Below are 15,107 nucleotides of genomic sequence, written 5' to 3'. Positions count from 1 at the left end.
AAGAAAATAACACGGGGTGAAATTAAGTATGGTATTACAGGAGAGAGCAGAGATGCGCAGAGCTGCAGGGGCCGACCTCTGCACCTTCCACAGCCCCGGGCTGCTGCTGGGAGGGGAGAGCCGTGGCTGTGAGCAGGACGGGGTGCTGCTGCTGGGCTTAGGGCTCGCTCCCTGGCCCCAGCCCCATCGCTCACCTCCTCTACAGCAGGGCACGGTGCTTTGAGTAGGGGCAGCAGGAACCAGCCGTGTTTGTACATAGAGCGTGGCACAGCCCGGGCACTGCTGCTAGTGAGGGACAAGAGGGGTTCATTGCTTGGGGCTGTGTTGGGGTGGAGGTGCTGAGCGCTGCTGCTCCTTGCTGTGTGCGCCCCATCTCCTGGGGGCGAGGACTCCAGCGCTGGGTGCTTTAACCTGGGGACTCGCAGAGCGGCCGAAGTTGGAGGGGACCAGAGCAGGAGCAGCTGGAGCACGTCCCACAGGATCACGTCCAGGTGATGCCGTGACCGAACCCTAAAGCAACTTTCTGGCCTGGTTCCCAGGTGAATCAAAGCTGCATTTTGTGTACCCCACAGCTCCCCGCTCCCACCCCCAGCCCACCCGGCGGCCTCGCACCCCTCTCCCCTCCCCTATTTCTCCCCTTAGGGCTCCCCCACCTCCACCTTCCCCTGACAGAGCCGGGGGGGGCCGGGGCTTCACCACCACCCCCAAACTTTCTCCCCCCTCACTGAGGGGGCGCCGCCGCCTTCCCCTCTCCGCCGGTCCCTCCCTCTCCCTCTCCTCCCTCTCCCTCTCCCTCCCTCTCCTCCCTCCTCTCCCTCTCCACAGCGGCCCCGCCGCGGTGCGGAGCGGCGGCGGGCGGCGATGCTGCCCCTCCCCGGCGGGGCCCCGGCGGCTGCAGCGGGGCCGGGAGGAGGAGGAGGAGGAGGAAGAGGAGGAGGAGGCGGCACGGGCAGCACCAGGTGAGGCCGCCCCGGCCCGGCCCGTCCCCTCCTTGCCCTTCCCTTCCCTTCCCGTCCCTTCCCTTCCCCACGCGCGCTCCCGAGCCCTCCGCCAGGCGCGGCCCCGCGGCCGGGGGAACAATGGCGGCGGCCGAGCGGGGAGGGGAAGGGTGGGGAGGGAGGGGGAGGGAAGGGGCGGGCGCCTCCACCTGCGCGCATGGAGCGGCGCTGAGAGGGGCGGCGGGGGGGGACGCGGCCGCCGCCGGGCCCTGAGGAGCCGCCGCCGCCTCCTCCTCCCTCGCGGGCCCGGCGCTGAGGTGAGTGCGGGGTGGGGTGGGTGGGGGGGGGAGAGACCCCCGGGGAGGAGGAGGAGGAGGAGGAGGAGGAGGGGAGGGGAGGAAGGAGGGGGCCGCGGCCTGCCCGCACTGCGCGGGGCCTGCGGGGATGGGGAGGGCCGGGGAGCGGCCCCCGGCGCCGGGGGGAAGGGGAAGGGGGCAGCGGGGGGCAGGATGGAGCCCGCCTCATTGTCTGCAGAGCGAGCCATCTGCCCGGCCGGCCCCTTCCCTTCCCTTCCCTTCCCTTCCCTTCCCTTCCCTTCCCTTCCCTTCCCTTCCCTTCCCTTCCCTTCCCTATCCCCTCTTTTCCCTCCCCATCCCTTCCTTTTCCCTTCCCTTCCTTCCCCATCCCTTCCTTTTCCCTCCCCATCCCTTCCCTTCCCTCCTTCCCATTCCCCATCCCTTCCCTTCCCATCCCCAGCCCCGCAGGCCGCCAGCTCGCGGAGCGCCACAGAAATTACACAGCCAAAAAAAAAAAAATTAAAAAAAAAATAATAAAAATAAATAAACCCCAAACCCATCACCACCTCCCCCGTCCTCCCCAAAAAAAAAACCACAAAGGCGGCCCCCGGCTGGCTCCTGGCACCCCGCGCCGGGTGCCGGCCAGGTACGGGGCTGCGGCGGCGGCGATTGCGGGCGAAGCACTTGTGGCAAATTTAATGTTTGACAAAAGGAGCGGAGCTGTGGAAGCGGCGGCAATTATGTAAGGAGCAGGGCTGGATGCGCCTCGAGTCCGCTCCATAAATCAACCTGCTGGGCGAATAAACCTCGCTCTGCACCAGCGCTCCACGCCACGCTGCTTATTACTCCCGTTATTATCGTTTTACTCTCATTGTTATTATTTTGCGTCTATATACATGCGTTTTTTTTCCTTCCAAGGGGCTGAAGCCTGGCCGTGGGGTCTCGGCTGTCGCTGTCGGAGCGCGTGAAGCCCGTGGGGAGGGTGGGCGCAGGGCGGAGCGGGGCCTTGGGCAGCGCCTGCGGGTCCCCGGCCCGTACAAAGCTGCATTGATTCGGCTCTCTGCCTTCGCGGATAATGATTTTCCCCAAAGCTCTAACTAAGGGAAGAAAAGAGAGTCCCCCGGTCGGCCTACACAGTAGTACAGTATCTTTGAAAGCGCGTATCCGGCTGCGAATAAAGGGAGCCAGTCCGAGGGCTCAGCAGCAATGAAAGGCGGCAGCGAAGGGGAGCCGCCGGCCCTCCCCTGCCCCTCGTTCTGCTTCAGGGGGCGCGGGGGGGCCTTGGGGCGTTTTCGTCTTTTTTTTTTTTTTTTTTTTTCTTTTTTTTTGCTTGCTGTCTCGTGGAGCAGAGCCCCGTCTCCCCTCGCCGATGGTCAGTGAGAAGTCCTTTGGATCGGGGTGGGGGATAAAAAAAAAAAATGGGGAGAGAATCGTGGCCGGGTGGCTGTCGGCGAGCGCGGCTGCGTAGGGCGGTGTTTCGGTGGGGTTGATGCCTGGTGGGTGTTTTTGGCGTTAGCTTCTCCCTTTCTGTGTTGGGAAGACTTGGACGAGTTTGCAAAGCCGGGGGGAGGCCTGGGGAGGAAGTATGGCCAGACAAAGGAGCGCGGCTCGGGCTGGCAGCCCAGGTGTAGGACGCAATCACCGGCGGGCAGGGCAGCAGATATAACCCACCTTGCCCATCGTGGCCAGAGCAATAGCAGCTCCATTCCAGCCCTGCTGATTTCCCCAGCGAATGGGCCCCTTAAAGTTTATGCCCTGTCACAGGCAACGCTGGGAAATACTCCTTTCCTCGGGGAGGAGAGTTCCCGGCTTCGCCTGAGTCCTGCGTGGACACCGTGGTCGCCGGCTTTGTGCTTGGCCTGGCGAGGCAGGTGGAGCGAGCATCAAATGCAGCAGAATTGCTGTTGCCTCTCAAAAACAGCACTTTTTGCTCTGTGAGGGCATTCACAGAAAGGTATTTGGAGAGTTGGGAGCGAAATAATTTCAATGCGATCCACCTGCGATATGCCAGGCCCTGCCTCCTCACCTGGGTGAGGGCTGTGCCTTTTTTTGGGTGCTGAGTCTTTGTGTCCTGCTAGCGCGGTTTGTGTTGGCTTCATCATCGCTACCTGGGCATCCGGGCAGGTGGTCAGCGAGCTGACAGGATGTGTGGTGTAAAACCAAGTGCCTTTGGTGAAGGCTCCTGCGTGTCCTCGTGGCGTGGACATCCTGTAGGGGTTGTGTCCCGGTGCTGGGAGCTGAGCGGCGAGGTTGGGAGCAGCAGAGGCAGTTGCTTGGCTTAAGCATCCATGTGTTGAGCAGGATTTAGTCTGAAGGATGCACGAATTTGGGATAAACCACCCTGCTGTTGTGCCTGAGTGTTGGCATTGTTGGTTTCACAGCTCTGGGTTTTTGGGGCGCCCGGTAAAGCCGAGCTGCAGCGAAGGCGCTGGAAGGAGCCGCGCAAGGCGGCGATGGCCACGGCCGCGTGCCTTATCCCTGAATCCCTGACCCCGTCCCCTCACGGAGGAGGTGGCTTTGGTTCAGCAGTGCTTCGGGCAGCGGCGCCGGGTGGGTTTTGTGTGCAGGGAATGGCGTGGCAGCTGCGTAACGCCGCTTTTGTGCGCATCGCTCCCAAATCGACGTCTGGGGAGCGGCACGGAGCAAAGGCTCCAGACCAGCAGGTCTCTGATATTTTTTTTGCAGCGGTGCCTTTTTATTCAAAGCAGGTGTCATGGAGATCTTTCATGCCGGGATTTCTTTCATCCCTGGCGTTTGTTAGCTCATGTTCAAACTTTAAATCTGGAGAATTTCTTGTGTACAGGAGGCGTTCTGGCGTCCCTCTCAGGCAGGGTGAGCGTGGGGCCGGGGCTCGGTTTCCTTCCCACCCTGCTGGGTGCGGGAGGTGCTTGGTGCCCCGCAGCCCTGTGTGGTTTTAACAAAGCTCTGGGAACTCTTTTTTATTACAAAATGCCTAATTTATCCAAGCTCTCGTCTCGGTAGCCTCCCGTGATAGAAAATTCTGCTGCCTAATTGCTTCCTTTCACCGATCCTGTATTTCTCTCTCTCTCTCTTTTTAATAAATTTTGTTTGTGCAGTGCCTGCAGAGCATGGGTGGATGTGTCACTAGAGGTTTCGGGTTGATCTTCTTTCCCAGCTTTCCTGCTCTTGCCCTTTGGTGTGACCGTGGTGCGCCCGACCACGAGGCCCGGCACTGCTCCTGCTCGCTTCGTGCACTGAGCCATTTCTAACGCCTCTCCGAAACACCCTTACCCTTTCTAGGGGTGTGGGGGCTGCCTCTGGAGCTGGGTGCTGAGAAAAACAAGTCTTGATTCATTTCCTTGCTCTAAGAAGTATCCAGGAGGGGTTTTGATGGCGAGTGTTAGGGCAGAAGAACCGGGCACAGAGAAGAGGGGGGCCCCGTGGATTTTGTCTCCAGCATAATGTCCCGATGAATGGCTCGAGTCTTTGATGGGGAAGAGAAGCTGAGGCCTTCTGAAAAGCCTGTTTATTGACATTAATTATTTTTTATTAGTTACAGCATCCATAGTTCGTTGGCAGTAGGAGAGCCCAAAGTAAGAACATTAAATCTTCAGAAGTTTTTCAAAGCTTGCATTTTTCATAAGAAGCTTGTGAAGCTTCAAATCTAAAGCTTCCAAAGCCTTTTTTTTTTTTTTTTTTTTTTAATTCTTCAGAAGTGCCACTGAAGCTCTTCTTTAATTTTTAGTATTTTAGCTGAAACTATAAGTTTTATATATATATAAAAAAAAAGGTTCTCTCTCATCCATTGCGCCGGCCCCAATTTCCCACTCCTTGGCTGCAGCCCCAGGCTCTGACTGCGCCCTGCGGACCGGGCGTCCCCCGTGTTCCCCCGGAGGGTGAGGAATAATTTGGGGTCTTCTCGGTTCTGGGAATGAGGCCGGTGTGGAGAGGGGCTGTTCTAGCTATGAATGCTTTTCTGAAGAACAAACACAATTTTCAGACATTGGGTGAGCAGGTTGGCTCGGGAGGTGGCTTTAACGTAGAGGGGTGGGTGGAATTTTCGGGAAGATGGGAAGGGGAAAGGCCTGCTGCTGACCACAATTTCTCAGTTCATATTAAAGCAAACAAGCAAACCCCGATCTTCGTGACCCCGCTGCTTCTGTAGGGAGCGACTCGCGGTAATTTCCTGTGGTTTGTTTGTGTCTGTCCGAGGATATCCACGGCATCAACATCACCTGTCCGTGCGGCGGCTCGTCCCGGGCCCCTCGTGGGTGGGTGTGATGGCTTGGAGATCCAGCAGCTCGTGCGGGGATCGGGGAACGTTTAGGACCATGGCTGGGCTCGGGGGCTGCAAGTTCGGCTGGAGCAGGGCAGCTCCGTGGGTAACCCGTGGGTAACCCAGTCGGGCACGGCAAATGCAGAGAAACCATCAGCTGAAACCTCCTGCGGAAAGCACAATTTGTCCTAACCCAGTAACCTTCGCTGCCTTAATTGTCGTATTTGTCTGGGCAGCTCGTCGGCTGATGGGGACTCGGTACTGCAGCACAAGCGGTTTTGTTTACTGTGCCTGCTCCTTTCTTTAATTTGAACTAATTCCTTCCCTGCTTTCTCTCTGAGCCTTTCCTCGTCCTAGCTGCTGAAACACCAGCCTTTCTGCACGAGAGGTCCCTGGTTTGAAAGGGTGAATTTCCTGCTGGCCTTGAGCTGGTTGGCTCAAAATTCATCGCTCCGTCAGGCAGCGCGAGCTGGCGGCTTGGCTTTACCTTTGGTTTGGGGTTTGTGCACGTGTAGAGCACCAGCCGTGTGGGTCCAGGACCCGGTGCTTGGTGGCCATCAGGTCTGGGGCTGGGTTTGCCCCTCGGGAGGCGAGGTGGCCACTGGACATGCTCCAGTCAGTGCCTTTCGGGGTGCCCCAAGGTGTCTATGGGCAGAGCAACGCCCTGCGGTGGTTTGGCTGCAGAGCGTGATCAATTCGGGGGAATTTGTTTGCTGTTATTTATTCAGATCTGGGAAGGACGGTTGTGCAAAGACCAAAGAAAAATGGTTTTAGTCTGACAAATGCCAAGGGTTTTTTGTTTTGTTTTTAAAGCCCAAACAAACCCTTTGGGATCCTTGGCTGGGTACATAATAGCATGAAATAGACCATTTCTTTCAGTCGGCTCCCTAAAAATCCAATTCTTTATGCATTTAAAGTGGGAGTTGAGGCAAAAACAGAGTTTAGCTCTGCTGACCTATATTTATGAAAAGAGAAGGCTTGCTAAGCGTTGCAAGGAAATGTATAATGCTGTTTGCATACTGCAATAAAACGTACACACGTGCTAACAACACTTTGGGGATTCTTCCTCTTCTTACTGCGTGTTTCAGCCCTTTCCAGCCAGAATCGGTCCGTTCCAGCTCCCCATCAGCAAGGAGGGGCAGCAGAGCAGGTAGTTTAGCGTAAGCAAGGAGCAGAGGTGGCACTGAAAGCCTCCCCGATCCCAAGGCTTAAAGGTGAACCTTTGTTCATTAAAAATAAAAAATAAAAAATCAGCTATTTTTGTAGTGCGCAGCTTAATGGTGATCATGCTGCTTCTTGCATAACTGTGGCACAGATGTTATTTTTTGTAATGTTGCCTGGCTTATTTAAAAGGGAAAGGGAGGAAGGGAATTTATCTCTTTGGAGATGAATATGTGGAGCCCATTAGTTACAAAAAGTGTGAAGAGCTTGTTACAGCTGAAACTAGCACAGCTCTGAAAGGCTGATCTGCGGAGTAGAGCTCTTCAGATAAAGAAGGAGCGTTGTATCTTCTGGAGTTTGTTGTGTGTGCTGCCAGATAGCCTAAAATCAGACCTCACTGAAGTATTTGCACACATCGTGTTTGGGCAGATGCTTAAGTGCCTTGTGGAGCCGAGGCCAAATCTGAATGTCCGCTTCATGAAACAAGGCGTTGGCGAAGCTCGGTCTCACCGGGTAAGCACGAGTCGTGCTTAGAGCTGATGGACACGGGAATGAAATGCGTCACTGGGCGTTGCTGAGCGTTAAAGCATTCGTCTTATTGCGCTGGACAACAAAACCTTTGAAGCTGCTTTCTTTGGCTGAAGAAATTCGTGAGGAGCTATACGGGGTTTTGCTGGCAGGAAGAAGTCACGTGCGGCCCTACAACGTCCTGGTGGAACAGGCAAGAGGAGGTAACGCCACCATCCCTTTGGCATTTCTGATGACCTTGGAAGCTTTGCAGTAGCAGCAACACAAGGAAGCGAAGATGAAAGTGGTAAACGCTGTATTTATATTTAATAACATTGACTTAACAACCAAATGCCTGCTGGTTCGGAGCAGCGCAGTGCGTGCCTGCTTTCTCGACGCGTTTGCTTTCTGAGCCTCGCCTGTCCTGGTTGCGTGGAGGCGCTTACCGGTGGCAGAGGGGCTGCAGGGCCTCGTGTACAGGACGATGGGATGTCAGCATCGACGTCCCAGCTCCTGATGTGTCAGAGATGAGTCTCTGCGAGATCACCTGCTGCGGGAAATAAAGCACGAGGCAAAATAAATGCCAAGCAACAGCCATCGAAGGCTGGAGCGTGCTAACCCAGCGGGGTGGCAGGGTTACGTGCTCTCGGGTGTGAATTCCTGCTTCTTGCCATCCCCGTGGGATGGAGGCAGTGGGCAGGGGTGAGGGCTGAGCACCCTGGCAGCACCCCTGGGGTTGAAGCCCCGTGGTGCAAGCCGCCCCTGCCCGCTGCGGAGGGGTGCACGGGGAAGGCTGGCCTGGAATAGGAGGGCTTGTGCTTGATGCAAGCTGTGTTTACTTTTGAAAATTCAGTTTATTAAACTCAAGGCTGCAGAACTCTGGGGATCAGTGATGCTGTCTGAACATCACCTTATGCACCGCACAAGCAATTTTTCAAAATTACTTTTTTAATTAAAAGTTGTATCAGTTTAATGCGAGTTAAAGGAAACTTCCCGGGCTTAGCGGTGTCTGCAACCAGGTTTGGGAAGAACCTTCTTCCGCCCTTGTTCATCCAAAATAGCCAGTGTGCATGCGAGGAGAGGGGAATCTCCTCCTGTGCCTTGCATCCGAGGAACTGCAGGGTAAAGGTATTTATTGATTATCAGTCAAGCTGCGTTCCAATATCCTCCGCAATAGCTGTGCGGAGCTGAATTGGAATATGAACACAAGGAAAACAAGGAGGGCTCGAGGTACAGCAGAGGAAAGTCAATACAGAAGTTATTTAAATGTCAGCTGCCTGGAAGAGCTCTGCTCAGAAGCTGCAAGGAGAGATTAGGTCTAGGACATAATGCATGAGCGTGAGGAAGGAGGAAGATTGCTGAGCGAGTCAGGTGCTGCAGGGAACGCGTGTGAAAGGAATGTATTAAGGAGGAGGAAGGCAAGAAAAAATTGCTGGCTGAAAATTACATCTGACAATTAGTTCTGAGCAATTAATTGGAGGAGCACGTGGCTGTTGGAGACGGGAAGGTTGCGGTCATAGTAGGTGGGCGATCTGATCCATCGTAAGTGTTATTCATCAGCGCAGCCGGTTGACAGGGACAAGCAACGCTCATCACAAACCCGTGTCCTACATTCATGTTATATTGGGTTTGTTTTCCGGACGTATATGCGGCGTCCCTGCAAGCAAAGGATTCCTGGAATTCAAATTACGTTGGCTAAACAAAGCCAAGAGGCCTTAAGTTGTAATTGCGTGGCCTTTGGCGACTTAAGGAGGTTTGCATTCGGGGAGAACTCGATCCAAAAAAAGTCACTGCGTGGTAGATGAATGGCCTGAGTTTCATGGCCAGCCTCGTGCTGGTGCTGAGCCCCGCTGCAGCAGTCCTTGGGCGGTGCTGTGCCCCATCTCACGGAGGGCAGTGTGTGTGTGACAGCGGTGCGGTGCCCCAGGCCATGTGAACGGGTCCCAGACTGGCTGTGGTTTGGGTGCCAGGACCATTTCTTTACCCCGGGCACCCGGTGTGAGCACGTAGCAGCGTGCACTGTTTGCATTTGGATCGGTCGCGCGTTGGTTGTGGTCTTGTTGTGCCACCCCGAGAGCAAACACGCATTTATTAAAAACCATCCCGACCGGCGCACGTGCTCCTCTCCTGCAGCGAGGACAGGGAGCAAACAGCCCATGACGAGCGTCATTAGCAGCGCTTACTGCTCAGCCGGGTGTGCAGCAGAGGAGCCCATTTACACTGGGAAATGTGTGATCCTTCCGAGGGCAGGATGACCACGCAGGCTGAGCGTTTAGCTAACAGGAGGGACAGAGGATGGATCCGAAGCCACGCTCTGAAGCAGCCAATGCAGGTAGGCGTGCACTGAAAACGCAAGGCAGGTGTCGTGTAGTGGTCTGAGCCAAGCAAGCCCGAGCCCAGGTGTTGTGAAAATTAGTTGAAGTACGTGGCGTGTGTTGAAGGAGTCCGAGTCTCTTGGTGCTGATCATAACAACCACTGCTTTAAAAACACGTCTCTAGTTCTAGAAAAAACATTTCCTCTCTTGCTAGGTTGGCTCCTCATATTTTTAGTGTTCTTCGTGTGTGGTGTCCCTTGGCTCTTCTCGTATACAGACGTTTTTTTTTATAAAACCTTCTATTTTGTTCCAGATCTGAGCCTCAAATTTTGATTACTACACAAAATAAGAGCAGGAGGCAGAAGGCCCTGTGGCAGTGCCACGGTTGCTGCCGTCCTTGCTGAGCAGTGCTTGCGGTCCCTCGTGCCTTGGGACGGACCCGTGAGGATGCTCCTAGCACCTAGCTAACGGGGCTGCTCTGGCTGGGGAGGATCCTTCAGCTCGTCCAACGTTGGCTGTGTCTCTAGAGAAAGCTGAGAAGCAAACGGGCTGGCAGGAGGGGTGGGACCGGGGTGGTGAGAGGAAATTTAGGGAAAAGAGATGCTGCCCTTCCCTCTGTTACTGAGATGGGGCGGTGGCCACTGGCATCCCCTTAGGGACACACGGCTCCAATGCAGCATCAGCCGAAGCCTTTTGGGGCAGCCACCGAGGTGAGCATACCCCGCACGTTTCAGTTTGCATACTCCTGAAGTGCTGAAAAAACGAGGCAATTTTTCAAAGTTTTGCACGCAGAACTTTCCTCCTTTTTATATGCCATGGAGAAGCTATCATACTTAATTAAAAGACTCACACTATTCTTCTGAGGCTTTCTATTCCAGTAAAAGGTGGAGAGAGCTTTCTGAAGATTACTGTTGGCCGGGACTGGTTTCCTGTCAAAAAAATGACCCGTTTTAGCAGTTTCTTCAAAAAGCATCTGGGGAGCCAGTTGAACCTAAACTAAGAGGGAGTAGAAATATGAAGCACGGTTTCTGCAAGCGTTTAAACTAGACATTTCTTGGAGGGGATCCTTCCAAGGGTTGGTCTAGGTTGACTGTAGGTGGTATTAAAAATCTCAGATGCGACTGGAAGGTGGATTGAAAATGAAAGGAGAGCTGGAGGAGACAAGCGGAGGGCGGAGTGTGGGGCAAGAAAACCCCCTGCCTTCCTCACAGCACTCGCCTGAGACACGTGTGAGCCTTACCTTCCTCGTGGGCTTGGTCTCCTCCTCTTCTCCTTGCCTTCTTGTCGCTCTCTTCGGTATCGAAGCCCCATCCCGTGCGGGTTAGTTTGCTTCTGGTGCCTGAGTTCACGTAGAGGCTGAGATGAAACCCGGCAAACTGGGTTCTGATAGCTCTCTTCTAATTCTGCTGCATAATGGAGGTGAGCAGTACTTACATAACGATATCCTGCGATGTTAATAGATTTAATAACCCAGAAAGGTGGGAAGAGGTTCTGAATTACCTATAAAAACTGCATCTAACTAATGAAGTTTATGGGAAGCTCATCTCTTTGAAGAAGAGTCGGGTGGCAGACACAAGGCTCGCGCATATGCTCAGGGGAGGAAAAAGGATGGAGCTGGCTGTCCCACCCAGCATAAATCTCCCGTTAAAATAAGTTCTCAGGTGCTGGTGGATTAACCCAGTTTTACGTGGGCTTCTAGTTAAACTCTTGTGAAAATGTAAACAACACTTGCTTCACTTGATTTTTATTTTTCCAAGTGTAGATATGTTCCAGTCCTAGGGATTATAGTGCCGTATGTGCCCGGTGAAAACAATCAGTTCATTAATGCTGTTTTGTTAGACCTTGCCCCCCTCTCGCCATGGTGATAAGGGGCCTTAATTAGCTCCAGAACAAATGCTGGAGAGTTTGACAAAAAGGAGAAACCCGGGGAGGGGGTGGAGAAACGCAGCGATGTCGTTAGCAGATATATGCAAAGAACCACGTCCTGCCGAGGAGAGGCCGTGCTTTGTTGGAAACGTTGGTTTTCCTTCCCGAGAAGGCTGTGAGCATCCGTGGACAGCTCGGGGAATCGGTGTTGGCAGCTTCAGGGTTGCCAGGCCAAGCTCCTGGGTGTGGGCACCTCTCCATCTGCCAAGGGGACTGGGCCAGGAGAGCGCTGTCAGTGCTGGGAGGCGTAAAAACACCCGGACACGGGGGCTGGGGGCATCCCCTGCTGGGAAGGGGGCGAGGGGTTGGGCTGGTTCGTGTGTCCGGCCGCGGACAGGGGGTGTCTGTCGGGGAGGGTGAGAAGGGAAGGAGAACCAGAACTCTTCCAGCAGCGGCTGCGTGGAAGGGGAGCTGCGGTGCCGAAGGATGGAAGGGCAGCTTGGCAAATGCCACTAGCTCAAAACCAAAGAGAGGCAGCTTCCTGTCGGGGGAGAGTTCAAAAAAATCAAGCACGTGGAAGTACAAGCATTAACAACGACGGTGATGTATTCTTTAGTAAATGTTAGGTTGTGCTTTTTTTTTTTTAATCTGGTTATTGGGTGTTTGGGGTCCACCGTCACAACCTCCTTTGCAGTCACCTGAGGTAAAATATTAATTCATCTCGGAGTCTCAGCATTTTATTCGCCACATTTCCACTTGGAGATGCGAGGGCCGTGGCTGTCGGAGGTGGCCTGGGGTTTTACAGTGCTTCGGGGAAAAAAAAAAAACACAACGTCTTATATATCAGTAATTTTTTGGGTTTAAATTTGTATTTGCTGGACTTTGTATAGAACAAAGTTGTTTTGGACGTGTTAGTTTGTGCAGGTTCCTTGGTTGGTTTAGACGGGACTCGGGTTAAGGAGGAGGCTCCGGGTATCACGGGGTTTGCGAGGTCTGCGGCCTCGGGGCGCGGGGCTTCGGCTCTACAAAGGCAGCTTTGTTTTTCCTGCAGCGCGTGCTGGAAAGAGGAACTATTTGAAGTGGGTTAGGTGGATGATTTCTCATGTGTAGGCACAGACAGTAGGATAAAAGGAGCCACTGGTTCTTGTCGTTGGCTGTTTCTGTGTGTTTCCAATAACCATCTTCAGGATTTTCATTCGAGGCTGGCAGAATCTCCTGCCGAATTCTTGACATCTTTTCAAAACCCCGGAGTTACTTCTTTGGGCTTTTTTTCCACGTTTACCTTGAGAACATGATGGCCTTAGCTATCCAGGGCTATCCAGTGTTTGTTTGTATTTTGCAGGAACAGAAAACAGGCTTCTTACTGGAATACATCGAAAAATTAGGTTGTTTTGTTTCCATCTTCCCCTTTGCCTTCACGGGCTGAGAGTAACTGGTGTCAGCAACAAGTCTTAATTACGGTGAGAGTGGGGATGTAGAGACAGCTTCACGGATGCTCAAAATTACTGCCCGCTACCCAGTGCTGCAGAACCCACCGGGCAGTCTCACGGCTCTGCATCCCCCCACAAGTGGCTGTGGGGGAGGCGTGGGGACGGTGACACCAGGACAGAGGGCTTGGAAGCGGTCTTGAGCAGGACCAGGTCACAAACTGAGTGGCCACCTTGGGTTGAAGATCCTCTTGGGTTGCTGGCAGGCTCTGTCAGAGCAGCAAATGCACTTGCAGGGTACTTAGTAGTGTAATTAAATGATGTAGAAGATTTAGTCCTAAAACATGATGAATGCTTTCTTCCATTTTTTTTCTAAAAGCTTTTGTTCTTGGCGGTTGTAAATTCTTCACATCTAAGCCATTTTGTTTGGCTTTTACTAAGGCAAAATATGACAGGACAGCTCTTAAAATTGCTATGTAAAGCTGAGATTTGAGTTAAAATTTCAGCCCTTGCCGGTTCCCGTCCATCCCAGCTGGATGTTTTGTCCATCTGCAGGCAACTACAGGGAGCAAGCACCGAAAGCCAAGAGGCAAAGGGCGCTGTGAGCAGCTTGGTGTAGTTATGGGGTGTGCTATGGGCTCTGCTCATGTAATTGCCATAAGACCGGGGTGGCTGCGTCCCCCCAGGGCACTGCGATGTGGCTGCCAAAGCAGCCTTGTGGTGTGAGGGTGCGTGGAGGGGTCCTTGGCGGCCTGGCATCTGCTTCTGCAGCTTCTCCTGCGCTGGTTGTTGAAGCCTGACGTTAGAAAGACAGAACCTAATTAAGGATTAAGCGAGGGGATTTGCCGTGAGTCTGTTCAAGGCTCTGATTCGGCCACTTGGATGCCGTCTCCGGGGAGTCTCAGCCTGCACCTCAGGCACATCCAGGCACGTGCTGTAAGAGGAGGATTCCAGGCCGTATGGAAATGCTGTGCAGCAAACTGAGTCCTAAGAGATGTACAAGTTTGTGGGGCTTCAGGGCACGTGCTGGGTTCCTGGTTAAGGGACCCCGTCAGGGCTGGAGCACTCCCTTTCTGCTTGCCATCCCTCCCGGCAGGAGGCCGGTACGGGGGGAACGTGCCCGTCGCTGTTCGCAGCTGACTGGAAGAGGAAACTGGGCTGGAGACTGGGGCACTCGGTGGTGACGATGTCTCGAGGGTTGTGGTATGGGTCCAGGCATCCGGCAAGCCAAGTGCTGCACTGGCCTTTAGGGCTTTTTAGGTGCTTTTAGGGCAGAGCGATGCTAGCAGCAATCATCCAAGGCTCGTCGCGGTTTCCTCCCCGTGAGCCCAGCCCGGTCACCTCTTCCATCACCAGGACAGCCCGGGAGTCTGCTCGGGGTCCGTCCTGGCAGGGAAGCCCGGGCACATTTTGCCTGTCTCTCTGCCTTCCCCTGCCTCGTAGCCCCCGCGTTCTGGCACCGCGGCCGTCTCCCACACGCAGATGGTGATGGGGAGCGGGGACGCGGGAGCTGGCGCGGTGCCGGCCGTGGCTGCGTGCAGGCTGGGGAGCAGGGGAGGTCACAGAGCTCCGGCAGGACTGCAGGGCACAGCCTTGGGACAGCGTCACCATAACCTGCCTTGTGGCCCTGCTCTCTGAACATCACCCGGAGTTTGTCGTTCGTTCAAGCAAACAGGCAGTCAAGCCAGAAAGTGTGCACAAATGTTCCCGAAATGAAATTGGCAAGCCGAAAGTGATGGTATGAAAGGGGGGAGGAGGGAATAAAAACGATAAGGCTTTTCTACAAAGCTTGATGGTAAGCAATTTATAAGCAGATGTTGGGAGCGTGAGTTTTACTTTGTGTTCTGGAAACTTTCTAGTCTTCTCTTTTCTTGTTAATGACAAAATAACAGCACCACTTCCAAGTCTGCCGTGAACAATCTCCTGTGTGCTTTGCTGCATAAAAATTCTTTTTGTGACCTGAAGAAATTTAACACAGAAACCTGAAATGTCTGCGTAACCCCGCTCCAGTGCCAAACGCTCTTGCTATTCATCAGCTTTCAGCCTGTTGTCTGTAAAAGCCAGGGCTGTGGCCCCGTTAGGTGCTAGCAAGGTTCTTTAACAAATCTCTGAATCCCCTTTTCACAGATGGTAGGAGTGAGAGCAGGAGGCTGGGGGCCCGCTTTTGCAGAGGTGCTGCAGGAGCTCAGCTCCCAGGGATATCGGGGCGAGGGCAATGAGCATCACGGAGGTCAGTGAATGTAGCAGAAAGGCTCACCTGCTGGCGTAGACTCACACAGTTCATCCAGCTTCCCCGTGTCTGCTCAGAGGTTAACCTGTTCCTCTCCCACCTGAGATGGCAGATGAGGAAGCCAACCACA

At 54.1% G+C, this 15,107-nt stretch overlaps 1 protein-coding gene across 1 annotated transcript in view; it reads left to right on the top strand.

Moving 5' to 3' along the window:
• The first annotated feature begins 1,162 nt into the window (after nucleotides 1–1,162).
• NEXMIF (neurite extension and migration factor) overlaps nucleotides 1,163–15,107 on the top strand; it is a 133,803-nt gene continuing 119,858 nt past the window's right edge. The window contains 1 exon segment of the mRNA XM_084534094.1: nucleotides 1,163–1,255. The gene's annotated coding sequence lies outside the window, so the exon portion shown is untranslated.

This window comes from Aythya ferina, assembly GCF_964211825.1.
Source record: "Aythya ferina genome assembly, chromosome: 13".
NCBI classification, from domain to species: Eukaryota; Metazoa; Chordata; class Aves; order Anseriformes; family Anatidae; genus Aythya; species Aythya ferina.
The sequence above is the reverse complement of the archived record's forward strand: the minus strand, read 5'-3'. Positions and strand labels throughout refer to the sequence as shown.